This window comes from Peromyscus maniculatus, chromosome 1, assembly GCF_049852395.1.
Source record: "Peromyscus maniculatus bairdii isolate BWxNUB_F1_BW_parent chromosome 1, HU_Pman_BW_mat_3.1, whole genome shotgun sequence".
NCBI classification, from domain to species: domain Eukaryota; kingdom Metazoa; phylum Chordata; class Mammalia; order Rodentia; family Cricetidae; genus Peromyscus; species Peromyscus maniculatus.
Window position 1 is genome coordinate 185,660,403 of NC_134852.1, and position 17,259 is coordinate 185,677,661.

General features: G+C 37.0%; 1 pseudogene; it reads right to left on the reverse strand.

Annotated features, from left to right (window-relative positions):
• Positions 1–1,316: 1,316 nt before the first annotated feature.
• LOC102921164 (serine/threonine-protein phosphatase 2A catalytic subunit beta isoform pseudogene) lies at positions 1,317–2,276 on the reverse strand (annotated as a pseudogene).
• Positions 2,277–17,259: the final 14,983 nt, after the last annotated feature.

Here is a 17,259-nt window from a genome sequence, read left to right on the forward strand (position 1 = left end):
ATTAAGGGGTTATATAACCATGCTTATTTCCAAATGCTACAGTAAATATTGATTGCTGGGTGATATTACATTACTGTCTTGCATACTGAAGTTGACAAAACTGGTGTTCTTGAATGTCAGTTGTATCGTTTTTAAACACTGGCCAGAGTCTTATTCTTACATTTCTCCAGTGTCTGAGTTGTTCATTTCACACTGCCTATGCCAACTTCAAAGAGATGTCTATAACTTTCTCAAATATGCATCCTAAAAAATATCAAATTCAGATATCAAAATGAAAAATGTAATATCAAAATCGCAAAATAATACAGAACATGCTTGTTTATTCCTCAGAAAAACTGCCTAGTGTAAGTCATTACTGAATGCCATGTTGAAAGCAAAGCCAATGCCTTCCTACACTTGCACTATTCAATTTTTTTTTTTTTTTTTTTTTTTTTGGTTTTTCGAAACAGGGTTTCTCTGTGTAGCTTTGCGCCTTTCCTGGAACTCGCTTTGGAGACCAGGCTGGCCTTGAACTCACAGAGATCCGCCTGCCTCTGCCTCCCGAGTGCTGGGATTAAAGGCGTGCGCCACCACCGCCCGGCCACTATTCAATTTTCAGCTAAGTCCAACATAAGCAACCTGAATGTTTAAATATAAGTTCATGGTAATTATAAAAAGTCTTCTATCAATAAAACAGTTGTCAACCCCATTGTTGAAAAGCAATGTAAATTATTCAGGGTATTACTGAAATAAAAAATTTCTTTTCTTTGTTTAAATTGCAAAGTTTATTTTTTTTTCGGTACACCAGATAGGACATAAGCGCTGTCATGACAAATATTCAGAAATATGCAGACCAACATCAAACACTAATTTAGTTTAAATGAAAGGCAATCTCTTTAATGTTATGACAACATACTTCCAAGCACCTTCTGATTCTATATTTCAATAAAATAAAGAATAATGAATTAAGTGGAAGACAGCTTGTGAATTCCTAAAAAATATAACTACAACTCTATTAATTCATGCCAGTTAAACATTGTAACAAAATTTTCAAGTGAGCCAAAGGGGATTAAGTAGTCAATGACCATTTTTGCTTAACCAGTCAAGAAAAATGGTTCCTACAACACAGCAGGCAGACCATTAGGCTGCCTGATCAAGGATGTGGTGTACTGAAGTTCAGTCTCAGTTGTGCTAATCGCTCATCACCAGTATGGCATGTTTAATCCATGATGTAGTTTAATGTCACGACATCACAATTATATATATATATATATATGTGTGTGTGTGTGTGTGTGTGTGTGTGTGTGTGCGCGCACATACATATAAATACATATATATCAGGTATATTTCCACATACAAAGAAAGGTCCAGAGAAGGAACTTATAGGAAGCAGTCTGAGATGCATCTGTCCCATGAGGCTCTCCCAGTGAGCTGCTAGGTAAAACTGAAGAAAAGAATATTTTAAAGTGTCATCTAATTCCATGATAGCAGCCTGGTTCCCACAATGGTAATAGTAATTGGGTGCAATAAAAATGGTAACCACATCAGATAATGGCACCAATTATATCCTTTTATTACAAGCAGGAGACACCAGTGTGAGACCATTGGCATTGGGGTGCTTAAATATTTCAGAATTATCTTGTCCAAATGAGTAGTCCTTACCATATGGTGAAATGCCCCATCCATCATGGTCATCTGGATGAGACTAAGAAATCACACACTGGGTCCTCATGTGGAACTTCTTGTAAATGATCCAGGGCTCTTCTATGATACAGTGTATCTATGGATGGAGAGAAGCCACCTTGGAGGCAGAATAACCTTCTATCTACTGAAGCTATAAGTGGAAGATAATCAGAGATGTACAATGTATTTCCACGGGTTGATTGGCATTTTCATACTTTTGAATACATTCATCATTAAAACCATGCATTTGGGTGATCTGTCAGTTTTCATAATTTTCTTGCAATATTGTCATGCACTTGGTATAACCCACTTTTAATGCTACAAGAGGCACATTCTCCACAGAATAATAACCACTGTCTACATAGTCACCCATGAATAGACAGTTTGTATCTGGTGATTTCCCACCAATTCCGAAGAGCTCCACAAAGTTATAGAATTGGCCATGCACATCTCCACAGACAGTAACAGGACAGCAAACCTCTTGTACATTTGATTCTTTTGTTAAGATTTTCTTAGCCTTTTAGCACAGCATTGAACTTGTTCTGGTTCAGCTGCTTATATTCCTTCAAGTGCTCCACCCACTCCAGCTCCTTGGTAAATGACTTGTCCTTCATGTGTACCTTCTATTTCCTATGCAGTTGGTCAGATTTTGATTATAAAATCCAGCTGGCTTGCATCTCTTTAATGTACCTTTTTTGAACTGTCTTTCCTTAGAACCCTGGTGAGAACTACCACCACCTGGGGTTGCTTAGCAGCATGAAAATGACTCTATGCTCAGTCCCTCCCCAGAATTGCATAACAAAGGCCAACCAACCAAACAACAAAGCATGCAAATGTGTGTACATGCCTGTGTGTGTGTGTGTGTGTGTGTGTGTAACAGCAATTAATGGAATAAAGGCTATGGGTTTTAAAAAGAGAAAAGAGGGTTATATAGGAGGGTTTGGAGTTGGAAAGGAATAAGGAAGTTATGAATTTTACTATAATCTCACAAATAAAGGAGATAAAATTGAAAGTAAAGCAGAATAGTAGACCACAATCCCTTGTGTATTGCAGTACCCTGCACAGACACAGTAAATTCTAGTCTGTCCATCATCTACAAAGAGAGCATTTGAGAGGGACACACTGGAAGTTTTCATCTCAGGAAACAACTGCTTTCCAGATGTTTGTCCTAGAATTTCGTCTGAAAGTAGAGTCAGAGAAAAGTGGCCCTTTCCAGACTCCAATGCATTTACAATCCACCATGTTCCTCCCTTAGTCACACACCAAGCTTCTTTTAGTGTGTGTGAGTGAAGGAGGAACAAAAAGTGCTTAGCTAGTAGTTAGAAACGTTGAGCTTTGCACCTCACCCCGCTGTTGCCAGATGTGCTTAGAACATCAGGCATCGTGGGCTCTGTGGCTCCTGCTCCCCAGAGTCTTTTTTTCTGGTCACGTTCCTGTCTTCATTCCTGAACACGGAAACTTGGGAGATGAAAATTCTTGAAATAAAAACATCAAGATTCTCTGATGGGCTCAGAAAACATTTGTTTGGCCACCCATTAACAAGATATCCTAAATAACATGTGCAGTATCAGTCACATGCATGTTTAGATGAAATTTACATGTAGATATGTCCATGTGACCTATCTTCAAATGCTAGGATTAGTCTTAGTCTTGTTGAATGATGCAGTGTTTGGTTTTATAGTATTTTCAAATTGGCAGGTTTTGTCCTATTCTTCCACTTCTCTTGTTTTATGCTTGTACTGACAACAGCCCTGTTTATTGTTTCTTCAATAGCATCATGGGGCAGCTCATCTGAAGTTGTTCTGAAAGAGCCCATACTCTAGTTCAGCCTTTTTGGAATCCACATTCAATTACTACAGATTGGCAGCACAAAATCAAGAACAGGCCCAACCATGCAATATTTTTCTTTTTGAGAGACTGCTCACCAGGATATCACCATCTATAGCTACGAAACAAAACTAAAGCCTTCCTCAGGTTTTATTGCTTTGTTCTATTCCATATTGAGATAAATCCAGAGCAAACAAAGTCAGATGACTCTAGAATAATGTCCTGATATTTATAAAATACATCTATTAGTAGAACATTGTGACAGACGTTGGTAGAGCATACAGGAGATTGCTTAGTATCTTTTATCATATAATACTGGTCTGCTTCCCTCTACATGCTGGTGGGAAGTAAATAACATAATGACCATAAATGCATATGAACAACTGTCCTAAAAACATAAGGGATTTGAAAGACCTTTCAGTCATAAACCATGATAATCTATATATAGTTAAAAGGAGAAAGATTTAAATGATTTCCACGTGGAGAGTAATTCATCTCCCTGCATGACACGTATCTGGAGACCAATCTATGAGTTGGTCTAAATTTAATTTTGTGTTTTCCCTATATATTCTCAAAGAATGCACTTTAAAATGATAAAATAGAATAGATATAAATATTTTAAATAGAATTTATATCATGGTGAAATAACACAGGAGATTACGTGCTGTGAAATACAGATTCTTAGTACACACACACACACACAGAGAGAGAGAGAGAGAGAGAGAGAGAGAGAGAGAGAGAGAGAGAGAGAGAGAGAGAGAGAGAGAGAGAAAGTGTGTCAGAGAACTAAAGAAGGGCTAACATGCATTTAGCATGAACTTCATTGAGTGCTCAGTGCTTCTGCATGTGAAAAGTGGTACCCTAGATACCAGAAGGCTGCAAGGTCTTGGGGCTCTAGGGAAAGGGTGACCCTTGTATCCAAGAAACAAGAAGGATAATATCATAGTCCAGGAAACTTCCTTCAATGCTCGTTTCTAACCTTGGTGGCCCATAGGAAAGTGGAATGACATGGATGACAGCATCACTTCCTGGTCCCTGTGTGGCCACTGGAAACAAGGCTGCAGTTTTTCCAAACTACCAGCTTGTGTTCAGATCCTAAGAACTCTATCACCCAGCTGACAAGTTTTATATTTGTATATGAGAAGGGCATATTAAAGTTGTCAGTAAAGCTGGTAGATATGCAAAGATCAAAATGGGAAGACATTTTAATAACTTGAGAGGAATAGAAAGTATTTTTCTTTATATTAATTAATTATATATAGTTTTCCTTCCTTCTTTTATCAGAAAAATCAAATAACCATGGCAAATGAAAAGAAACATTGCTTATTGTGGGAATTTACAAATGGCTACACTAATGAAATTCTATATATGAAATATAAACTTTTTTATTTAAACATACTTCAATGGAGTTATTTTCTGAAATTAGTAGGTGAATTGGCAAAATAATTATTAGTTTGGATGCAGGAAGTAATATAGGAATCAATATCTTATGTTTATTTCATCTTTTAATTTTAATAAAATTAAAATCATAAAATCCTAAACAAATTTTGTCTGTCAACATTTCAAAAAAATGCTGTTCAATACTTTGATATGTTAGTGAAATTCCCTCAACTGAGTTTGATAAACTTAGGATGAAACAAAACATTTTAAGCAGTTAAAAAAAAAAAAAAACTAGAGTAAAAGTGACCTCCCCCTCCCTCAATACTCACCTACAAGCCCAGAATTCTTTAGAATCCCGGGCTATTACATGAATTTCCTGGCATACTTACTGCCTCTGCTGTTCCCCAGCCACACATCAAAACAGCATCTGCCAGAAGGAAGCCCTGGGCTGCTACTGGGAGGGTTGAAAATCCAAACAGAAGCAGATAGAGTCAACTAATGCTGCAAATACATGACTAGACATGTGGTGGAAAAGAAAATCAGAAAATACTTGTTACTTATTATTTGTTCCTAAGCATACAAATAATAGAGCTCATTATTGTATTTTATACATATGTATGATTGAAATATTCTCATATTCATATCTATTACCTTCTGTTTTACCCATACTTCCCTCCTAAGAAGTGTTTAATATGATTTAGAAGTCATTGTATAACTGAAACTAAGTTGTAACCCAAAAGGCAGTATTAACACTCTTAGCCTTGTGTTTGTATATATCACTCCATATTCAAAGTAATATAATTATCATATTTATTTGGGTCTACTCTTCATTATACTATATGAATAAACATAAATCTCTGTACTAGGTATTCTTCATTTCTAAAATGTAGAGGCTATAATTTTTTAAATAAAAATTTCAAAGTTATTAAAGCAAAATATAATGTAAAAATGCATATACAGATTATTTATTGTAACTGATACAGAACAACAGAACCTGGGACTTGAATATTACAGGTGGAGCCCAAGAGTCTGGGACCTATGGAACCGGGAACAGCTGTTGTCACCAGAAGATGCTAGTGAACTCTTAACACAGTAACTAAAGGTCCACACAGAGCCAGTGGACCTAAAAGACTGGAGCTTTTATACAGACATGGACTCTGACCTCTTGTCTAGTACATAAAGCTAAACTCATGAACCAGTTGGTACTCGTGTTTCTCACCATATGGACCAACATATGGAGACTATGGCGACCCAGCTCAAGAGGTCTCAACGAGAACAATATTCACAAGTGGGTTAGAGATCACACATGTAGTTTGAAAAAAAAATGTGGCTACTTTCTGTACTGAGGCTAAATTGTGAAGTAGTGGACTAATTTCCTTAGAGAGGAGATTTAAAGACAGCTTAATATCAACTCTGTCATGTGGTTGCTAGACAGACCTGGAAGTGAAGTTGGATGACTCAAATATACAGGCTTGAATCTATATATCAAGGATGTGCAAGTCCAAATGCAGAAACAAATGGAGGGAAAATTTGAACACTGGAATTGTTAAGATGGAAATTTTTGTAATTTCACAAGAAAGGTTTAGAAATAGGGGTCCTTTCCATGGCATTTTCATGGACCTTTTGTTTTGTTTTACTTTGGGCAATTTTTTTAATTGGTCATTAGCCTGTTTGCTTTTATTCTCATTTTTGTGGGGTTTTTTTTTTTGTCTTTTTTTCTAAAGAGAGGAAGAGAGAGAGAATATAAAGCTGGGTGGGTAGGGAGGTGGTGAAGATCTGGGAGGAATTGAAAAAGAGGAAAACATGATAAAATATATTGCATTAAAAGTTTTTAATAAAAAAAGAAAAGAATGAAAATGCTCCCACAGACATACCCACAAGCCAGTGATGGAGGCAATCTCCCTGAAAGAGGCAGGGATTCCTTTTGGTCAACTCCTGGAGATTTTTTTAGCCCTGAATAACTTTGAGGCACCTGTAGTTTATGTCACATGCAGCCTAAGGGGAAACGTATGAATGCTTATTTCCTTGTATCTTATTGATAAAGACTAGAATAAATATCACTTCTGTCAAACTATATTGAACATTATGGCTTCACACAGCTTCCAAGTTGGCAGGACATGACCTCCCTCTCAGATTCATTTTTTTTTAATTCTTCCACTGGCAAGAGCTTTGATTGAAATTCCTCCAGTAGCCTATTGGAGAAAGATTGAATTATTTCCAATTTAAAAGATTCAGATTTCCATAGCTTCTTAATCCCTCTCTGATAACCTCACATGGAATTGTAAAATTGAGAGCATATCATTAAATTCATCAAATGCCATAAGCCATGGTGTTTGGGGATTTCTTCAGAGAAACTGTTAAACCGAGTCCCTACCTTTCTCAAATTGTAATTTCTTTTTATTTCATGTTGAGCTGAGTCCAACACAGGAAAATTCAGATGTCATTAATTCTAATTTAATAACACATGTAAAACTTTTCTATCAATACAGCAATTCTGTTGTTGAAAAGCAATGTGGATTTCACAGGCTAAAAGTGTTCCACTTTTCTATGCTTGTTGCTTTGAAATAGGCAATATATTGAATCCATAAAGCATTAGATACTGCTGTACTTTCATTGAAATGCATCTCTTTCCTTCTCTACTTCCTGTCTTTTTCTGGACCCTTTTTCTTTTTAAATATCACTAAATGTCTTCCACTCCTTTCTTCCTCCACAAATACAGTGCTTTGGTATAGATATATTTCTGTGAGGTTTAAGTTGCTATTGATACCTACATTAAGAAACCATCATTAACTTTGTGTAGTGACGTTAGCAAAGGATGTGTTTTAGACACACAATAAAAATAATTTTCCCTTTCCTACTGAAGGTATCATTTACAGGCTTACAAGTTTTTTATTATCTATTTAAAAGTTATTGAAAATCATTCTTAAATACTTTGAAAATATTAAGTACTGTGGTGATATATTATGTTCCCCAAAATATATCTGTGTCCTAGTAAATTTATCTAGGGTCAGAGAACAGAACAGCCACTAGACAGACATAGAGGCCAGAAATTGGTGGCACTCACACCTTTAATCCTAGCCTTCTGGAGACAGAGATCCATCTGGATTTCTGTGAGTTTAAAGCCACACTGGAAACAGCCAAGCACGGTGACTCACACTTTTAATTCCATGAAGTGAGCCTTTAATCCCAGAAAGATATATAAGGCATGAAAACCAGGAACTAGCTTGGTTAAGCTTTTAGGCTTTTAGCAGCAGTTCAGCTGAGAGCCATTCGGATGAGGACTCAAAAGCTTTCAGTCTGAGGAAACAGGATCAGCTGAGGAATTGACAAGGTGAGGTGGCTGTGGCTTGTTCTGCTTCTCTGATCTTCCAGCGTTGACCCCAGTACCTGGCTCCGGATTTGTTTTTATTAATAAGAACTTTTAAGATTCGTGCTACAAAGTACAAGATAATATTTCAATATAATACAATTAATTACATTGCCAAACCATATTGTCTTATATAAATTTGTCATTTATTAGGAGTTCTATACTTATATTTACTGACATGGTACCCTAGAGATGGGAAATTCAACCAAAATGTGTTCACCAGAGACAACTGGCATTTCTTTTATGGGTATGGATCTTTTGTCTTCGCGCATGTCAGAGCACCACATGTGTGCCTGAAGCCAAAAGAGAGTGGTAGATGGTGTTAGAACTGAAATTATAGATGGTTGTAGGCCACCATTTACGTTCTGGAAATTAAACCTGGATCCTTTTGGTTCCTGTTTCACCAAATATCTTGGGTTTCTCTCCCACCATTGTAAGGCCAACTACCATGAGTTCCTCACCAGTGTTGAGGTGGTATCTTTGCCATATTCTTACCCCCCCAAAATTATAAACTAAAAAATTCTGCTTTCTTTATAACACACAGAAATTCAGGCTTTTGATACTAGAAACAAAAAGAGGACAATGAGATTCTACCAAACTGTTAAAAATAATTTGTGACAGTTAAAGAATAATAGAACATATGACTGCATATAAAATAGAAGTATGTTTCATGTGATTCATAAAATATTTTATTTTAAGTAATAGAAATTATAATTAGACATTCATATTATGTAGTGATTATTACGTATATTTACTTTCACAGTTAATTTCAAAAGTCAATCCTGTATTATGTGACCTTGTGTCTGAGGGTGTATCACAGTCCATAACTTCCTTTATTCTCTCCGATCCTTCAGTTTCTGGCATCAACAGCTTCTAGTGTGTAACACAAATGCTGTAAGTATATCAATACTTACAATAATATCTATACAAATTTTGTACAAACATTTGCCTCCACTTGAATACCATTCCCTATAAATTTGTCTTATTTTCTATGGTGTCAGACTCTTATTCAGAGCATCCTTACCTTATAAGTTGAAGCCTGCTCCCTCTTTTACCTTTACAGCTTTCAAGGTATTAGGTCTCATGTTGAGGTCTTTGATACGGTAAGAGTTGACAATTGTGCACAGTTAGAGATAAGAATTTATTTTTTTATATGATTAAATCCAGTTTTCTCAGCACCATTTGCTGAAAAATTTGTTTCTGCAGTGTATATTTTTTGGCATCTTTGTCAAAAATAAAGACAACTGAAATTGTGTGGACTTATATCTGGGTTCCCAATACTATGCCATTGATTTGTGTGTCGGCTTTTTTGTCAGTAGTTTGCTGTTGTTACTACTATAGCTACTTACTATAATTTGAAATTAAGTATGATAATACTCCCTGGCCCATTATTTCTGTTCAGAATTGTTTGACTTTGCTTAGTCTTTTATGATTCAATATAATTAAAAAAAATTCACTTATATCTATATCAAGGATGTGCAAGTCCAAATGCAGAAACAAATAGAGGGAAAATTTGAATTGGAATTGTTAAGATGGAAATTTTTGTAATTTCACAACAAAGGTTTAGAAATAGTTTACTTTCTGTACTAGACAGGAGGTCAGAGTCCCTGTGTACATAAAAGCCCCAGGTCTTTTAGGTTCACTGGCTCTCTGTAGACCTTTAGTTACTGTGTTAAGAGTTCACTAGCATCTTCTGGTGACAACAGCTGTTCCCGGTTCCATAGGTCCCAGACTCTTGGGCTCCACAGGTAATATTCAAGTCCCAGGTTCTGTTGTTCTGTAGCAGTTATAACAAATAATCTGTATATGCATTTTTATACATTACATTTTGCTTTAATAACTTTGAAATTTTTATTTAAAAAGTTATAGCCTCTAAATTTTTGAAATGAAGAATACCTACTACAGAGATTCATGTTTATTCATATAGTATAATGAAGAGTAGACCCAAGTAGATATGATAATTATATTACTTTGAATATGGAGTGATATATACAGACACAAGGCTGAGTGTTATTTTTTATTTGTGCACTTTATGTGTATGTGTTGTGGGATTTTTGATGGCACTGTGATACTCTGAAACTGTTAATAAAGTTACCCTTGAATCTGGAAGCAGAGTCAATTACTAGCTGACTAGAATCAGCAATAGAGATTTTGGGGGACCCAAAATACGGTAAGAGAGAGGCACAGGAAAGAGTAGGGTCAACGTCAATGTCTGTGGCTCACGTTACCACTGAAGGAAATGCAGATGCCTGAGGTCTGGGCCAACATCTGAGGACATATTGGTGACCAAGGATCATGTGCTGTCAGGGCCATGCAGATCAGGGTGGCTTGAATAGAGCTGGCCCTGCCATTCACTGGCCCTGCCCCTCACTGGCTGGGGGAGGTTCATCTCCACCTCACCAGAATGCTAACCCAAGCCCTTGCCAATGATCTTGGGATAACAGACCCCAATCACCCTGGCATGGGAAAGCTGGTCATGCCCCTAATATGAGAGCTGGCCCCTCACACTTGGGAAAGATGGCTCCACCTTTCACCACAATCCTGGGAGAGATGACCTCACCCCTCACATGAGGGGAATGGTTCAAGAGGCCAGGGCTGACCAACTCAGCAACCACCCATGTACATATCCAGGCCTCTGAGCTGGCACACCCCAACATCCTGCAGAGCCATGGCCACACGGTCTACATGTCCCAGGGCAAGAGTGGCATGTCTGGGAAGTTTCAATGGAAGTCAATGCTCTTAACCACTGAGCCATCTCTCCAGCCCCATTTTCTTTGCTTTGCTTTTTTTGTTTATGTTTTTCATGAGTATTCAGTTTCATGAGGTCCCATTTATTAATAGTTGATCTTAGTCCCTGTGCTATCTATGTTCTGTCTAGGAAGTTGTCTCCTGTGCCTAAGAGTTCAAGAATATTCCCTGCTTTTCCTTCTATCAAGTTCAGTGTGTTTCATTTTATGTTGAAGTCATGATCCTCCTGGACTTGAGTTTTGTGCAGGGTGATAAATATTGATCTATTATTTAGTTCATAGCACTAAGTGCCTACATAAAAGTTTGGGGAGATCTCACTAGAAAGTCATCAGCATATCTGAAAGCTCTACAACAAAAAGAAATCATACTCCAAAGAAGTAGAAAGGCAAAAAATAACCAACCTTGGGGCTGAAATCAATAAAATAGAAACAAGAGAAACAACCATGACAAAAAAAAATACAAAACAATGTAACAACAAATTTGTTCTTTGAGAAAAGCTGTGAAATTGACAAATCATTATTCAAATAAACTAAAAGGCACAGAGAAGATCCAAAGTAATGTAATTAGAAATGAAAAGGGAGACATAACAACAGACACCACAGAAAGCCAAGAATCATAAGGACACACTTTAAAAACCTATGCTACCCCAAACTGGAAAATCTTAAAGAAATGGATAATTTTCTTAATATATACCACTTACCAAAGTTAAATCAAGATCAGACATGCAATTTAAACAGACCTATAAACCTAGTGAAACAGGAGCAATAATTAAAATCTCCCAACAAAAGAAGAAGCCCATGGCCACATGGTTTTAGATAGAATTCTACAAGAGTTTCAAAAAAGCATTAACTCCAATAATACTCAAATTATTCCACAAAATAGAAACCAAACATTGTCATAGTCACTTTGATGTCTAAGTCACATAAAGATCCAACATCTTTGACTTCCATTTTGAAGTCAAGGCATTTTAAAAATATATAGGTCAGTTTAATGTAGCAGTCTCTATAATCCAATGTATCTTAGCAGCTATTGCTTGTTCATCAGCAATCAAAAATATAAAGGCAGCACAATAACATACAGGATCCAGATTCTCTGTGTATTTTCTATCTTTATATGGCATATTAGTTTTTATTACCTTATTCACTTTCTAAAGGGCTTTACTATTTTTAATTTATGACTGTATATATCCTTTTTCTTTTTTCTCCCAAGCCTATGTATATTATTAAATACACTGTAACACATTTAGAGGTTTTTTTTTTTGTGTAGATGTAACCAACCGTCTTATTAAATAAGAAACACAGAACCAATGTAAAAGAGAAGCCGAGAGGTCAGAGCTCAGAGCTAAAATCTCACCCTTCCTCCTGCGGTGGTCCTGGCTTCCCGAAAGAGAGCTATTTCCCTGTGTGTAAGTCGGTTCATAGTCATTCTGCCTTCTCATTGGTTGTAAACCCAAACACGTGACTGCCTCGTCACTGTCTGTATGTACAGCCCCCCAGGTCTTAAAGGCGTATGTCTCCAGTGCTGGCTGTATCCCTGAACACACAGAGATCTATGGGGTTAAAGGCGTGCACCACCACCGCCACACTCTGTCTATGGCTCTAATAGCTCTGACCCCCGGGGCAACTTTATTTATTAACATACAATCAAAATCACATTTCAGTACAATTAGAATACCACCACATTTTTGTTTGGATCTCTCTTTACAGAGCATCTGTATTGTTTTCTGATCATGTGAGGCAAATCTTTAAATCTTTAGCTGTTATGTCACCTGTTAGCACTGTTCAGCTTAGTGCATGGTGGGAGCACATGGCAGCTGGCAGCTTTTTCCATCTTGCAGGCAGCTGCTGGGAGACATGTCTGTACTGTGGCTGTCACGAGACTGTAAGAATGAGTAAAAAGCCATGCTTGGCTCTGTTTTTGTGTGTTTGGAACCTTTTCTTTTATCTTTTTCTTTTTTTTTTTTTTTTGTTTTGTTTTGTTTTTGTTTTTTGAGAGTTTCTTTGTGTAGCTTTGCACCTTTCCTGGAACTCACCAGGCTGGCCTAAAACTCACAAAGACCCGTCTGGCTCTGCCTCCCGACTGCTGGGGTTAAAGGCATGAACCACCACCACCCTGCCTGGAACCTTTTCTTAAGCTTTCTTAGGCTTTATGTGGATGAGGGTGCCTAACATTCGGGCACCATTTCCAGGCAGAAATTTCTATCCTGCCAGCCGCTCCCAAACCAAACCAAGTATCAAGAGGTGTGATATTAATTATAAATGCTAGGCCATGTTACTACCTAATTCTTACATTTTAAATAACCTATATTTTTTTATCTATGCTTTGCCACATGGCTTGGTACTTTTCCTCAGCATGGCATGCCCTCTTGCTTCTCTCAAAATATGAATCTAACAGAGTGCTACAATTGCCCATATGTTGCCCTAAAAGAATTCTTGGCCCAGAGAGTAAAATTAGACCTCTGTAAAGCTTATATTTTAGTATTTTGTAACTATTAGTGTAATAATAGAGGGATAACCTATGGTAATAAAGTCAGTGTTGCAGATTAAATAGGGCCATGGATTTTAGTCAAATTGTATGTTTTTTCACTTAAAAGTGGATAATCTAAGTAGTCTTGTATCCATTTAAAAAAAATGATCTTATAGTTTCCAGCTAGGAAAATCTCATACCCACATGATTTTACAGGTGAAATGCACCAAATACAATAATCTTACAAAAAAGGAAGTAAAGCCAGGTGGTGGTGTTTTAAGCCTTAATTCAACACTAAGAAGGTAGATGCAGGCAGACTCTGTGAGTTCCAGGCCAGTCTGATATACAAAGTGAGGTTTGGAATAGCCAGGGCTATTAGACAGAGAAATCCTCTCTAGAAAAACCAATAAAGAAGAAAGTATTGGAATATTTCCCTATTCCTTTTATGAGGTCAGCATTACTTGAACACTAAATTTAGAATGAGAAGAAAACACAACCAGTACTTCTCAGAAATGAAGATGGCAGCAGGGGGTGTGGCTCAGTTGATGAAAACCTACATAATAACAAACACCTGCAATTCCATTACTTAAGAAGTGCAGAAAAGAGGATCAAGAACAGTTCAAGGCTATCCTCAGCTACACAGCAAGTTCAAGCACACTCTAGAATCTATAAAACTTTGTCTCAAATAATAAAATAAAATGGAAAACAAATGTAAATGCTAAGAACATAGAAAATACGAATCCCAGTTGTTCTGCTTGCTCTGGTAAAAATAGATTTATAGAAAATATGATACATTCAGAAAGGTAAGATTTGTCCCTGGAATGAATGTTAGCTTAATTCTCAGAAAATTGGTAATTTGCAATGTTAAAAGACTGAAAAAAGATCATACATGATAAAATATATAGAAAGCATTCATCAATAACAATCTGCCAACCATTTCTTCTTGACAACTAGCAATGGTAGTTAACATTCTCAGACCATGAAACCATATCTCTGTGAAAAGTCCATAGACTAAATACTTTGCATCTACAACTAAATGTATGATGGAATATTTTCTCGTGGTACATCTATGAACATTTATTTTGCAACTGATTGCCAATATAATAAAACACAAGCAAAATTTTAAATAGAAAAAGACAATTTAACAAATATATGTCCAGAAGCAGGGGTATCATTTTCTTCAGTGGTAAGTTGTTCATCTAAACACAGCCCCTTCCATGTCCATGAAAGAAACCCAACTAGGCCCAGTTAATAAAAAATCAGATTACGGAAAAAAAAAGGGAGATGAGTTGGAAAGAAGGTGGCATTTGGCTTAAGGAGGATGGATAAGAAAGGATAATGGGGTATCATTATGTTGAATACACTAGGCTGTGGTCAAATAAATAGAGGAAAAGAAGAAACTATTATATAAAACATAATCCTATATATCAAAACTAAATTGTGGTAGTATTGTGTTCCCCAAAATATTGTGCACCCTAATAAACTTATCTGGGGTCAGAGACAGAACAGCCACTAGATACAAAGGCTAGAAAATGGTGGCACTCACACCTTTAATCCTAGCATATCAGAGGCAGAAATCCATCTGTTCAAGGATACAGCCAAGCATGGTGACTCACGCCTTTAATCCCAGAAAATGAGCCTTTAATCCCAGGGAATGATGATAGAAAGCAGAAAGGTATATAAGGCGTGAGGATCAGAAACTAGAAGCATTTGGCTGGTTAAGCTTTCAGGCTTTCGAGCAGCAGTTCAGCTGAGATTCATTCTGGATGAGGACTCAGAGGTATCCAGTCTGAGGAAACAGGATTAGCTGAGGAACTAGCAAGGTGAGGTTGGCTGTGGCTTGTTCTGCTTCTCTGGCCTTCCAGCATTTACCCCAATAACTGGCTCAGGATTGAATTTATTAATAAGACTCTTTAAGATTCCTGCTACAATAAATAAATCCACAAAAGGGCCAAAAAGAACTGGACCAAGCTGGTCATTGTGTGGAGCAAACTTACAGGGTACAGGATCAAACATGCACACACACACACACACACACACACACACACACACACACACACATACACACACACACACACCATTGAACATTGAAGATACTAACAAACATCAGAAATCAGTTTAAACAAAACCCTAAGTGAAGTTGCCAGTTTATCTGGTTTGGGAAGATGAAAGGCAGAGAAAATAAACAAGGTGTTTGTTTTCCTTATGTGTTGGAGGAATATTAGGATGGTGATTTAAAGTACAACATATGCTCTGCAATCACACAAATCTAGGTGATCTAGAATAGCTGACATCTGGGAATACCATGAAGATCGTCATAGCATGTAATGCCCAACTAGCCTTCTCATGACCTTAAAAGGCCAAGAGAGTTACAGATGAGGGAAAAAAGTTACCTGCATTTAATGTTAATATTGTTGAGCACAGATTTAAAATTTATGACAAGTACACAGAAATTTAATCTCTATATGTTTTTCTTTGCTTTTTTATGTTTATTTGAGAGGTTTTGTTGTGTATCCTAGGCCTGCTGTTGAAATCCTGAATATGGACAACTGCTTTAAGTTCTGAAAAGGCTGATTGTGTAATTACACATCTAATAGAACTCAGCCATCATGGGAATACCTGTACAAATTAAGACTGACATTGCTCCAGCATATGTCTCTAGTAAAATAAAAGAGGTTTTTTTTTTTTTTGTATATTAAAATATAAGGCATGTTACAGGTATACCACACAATCCTACAGGACAAACAGTTATAGAATGACCTAATCACACTCTTAAAAATGCTTAATAAACAAAAAAGTGTTGCTGGCTCTGCAGCTGAGGTCTTGCTCTCTCTGACCCCGGGGGGAGGGGGTGAGTAGATGCAGAGTTAATGGCACGGACTCCAGGAGTTTGTAAGCAATCTTGTTTATTACACAAAGAGCTGAGCTATTTATATGTGGGCTGTTTGGCAGGCTTTTGCTCCTAGCTGCTGTGACATTTCTTGGTTGGCTCTGGGTCTTATGTCAGCAATTGTCATCTTGGGGGTCCAGTTTCAGGCTTCTCTGGGTCAAGACGCTACTGCACATGTCACAGCTCATTGTTTGTTTAAGGCATAGCCCAGTGCTTTGGCCTTACCTGCCTCAAAAGGGGAAATAAAGACACCCCCCCCAATAGATTGCATAATGCCTTATAACTTTAAATTTTCTAAATGCTAATGAGAAAGATACAAAAGCTACAGAGGGACATTGGACAATAGGAAAAAAACTACTAAATTAAATCAGTCTATATACTTTAAGGATGTGTTGATCTCATAATGAAAATATATGTTACACTGGGGAAGTGGTTTTGATTTTGTTTCCACAGGAGAAGAAAAGCAATGGATGCCATCAAAATTAATAAAGATTTGATTTGAACAACAGAAAAACTCTTGATAAGGAAAGTGATAATTTATCAACTGATATGGCAATTTAACATGTCAAAAGGAAATTCACCAAACAAGGGTCAAGGCAGAGTTCTATTTTTATCTTTATAGGAAAATAAAAATATCCATCTTTAAAAAGTAAAAGTCCTTTGGACATATAGACTTCTAAAGAAAAAGGAAAAACTATATGGAAAAAATTACCAAGTAAAGAAATAATCTGGTCTATTGGTACAATTATTTTCTACAGGGTAAAATCTCATTACATCTCAAAATATGTTTAGTCCTGACTCAAGTAAAAACTAAAGCTGGCCGGGTGGTGGCGGCACACGCCTTTAATCCCAGCGCTTGGGAGGCAGAGCCAGGTGGATCTCTGTGAGTTCGAGTCCAGCCTGGTCTCCAAAGCGAGTT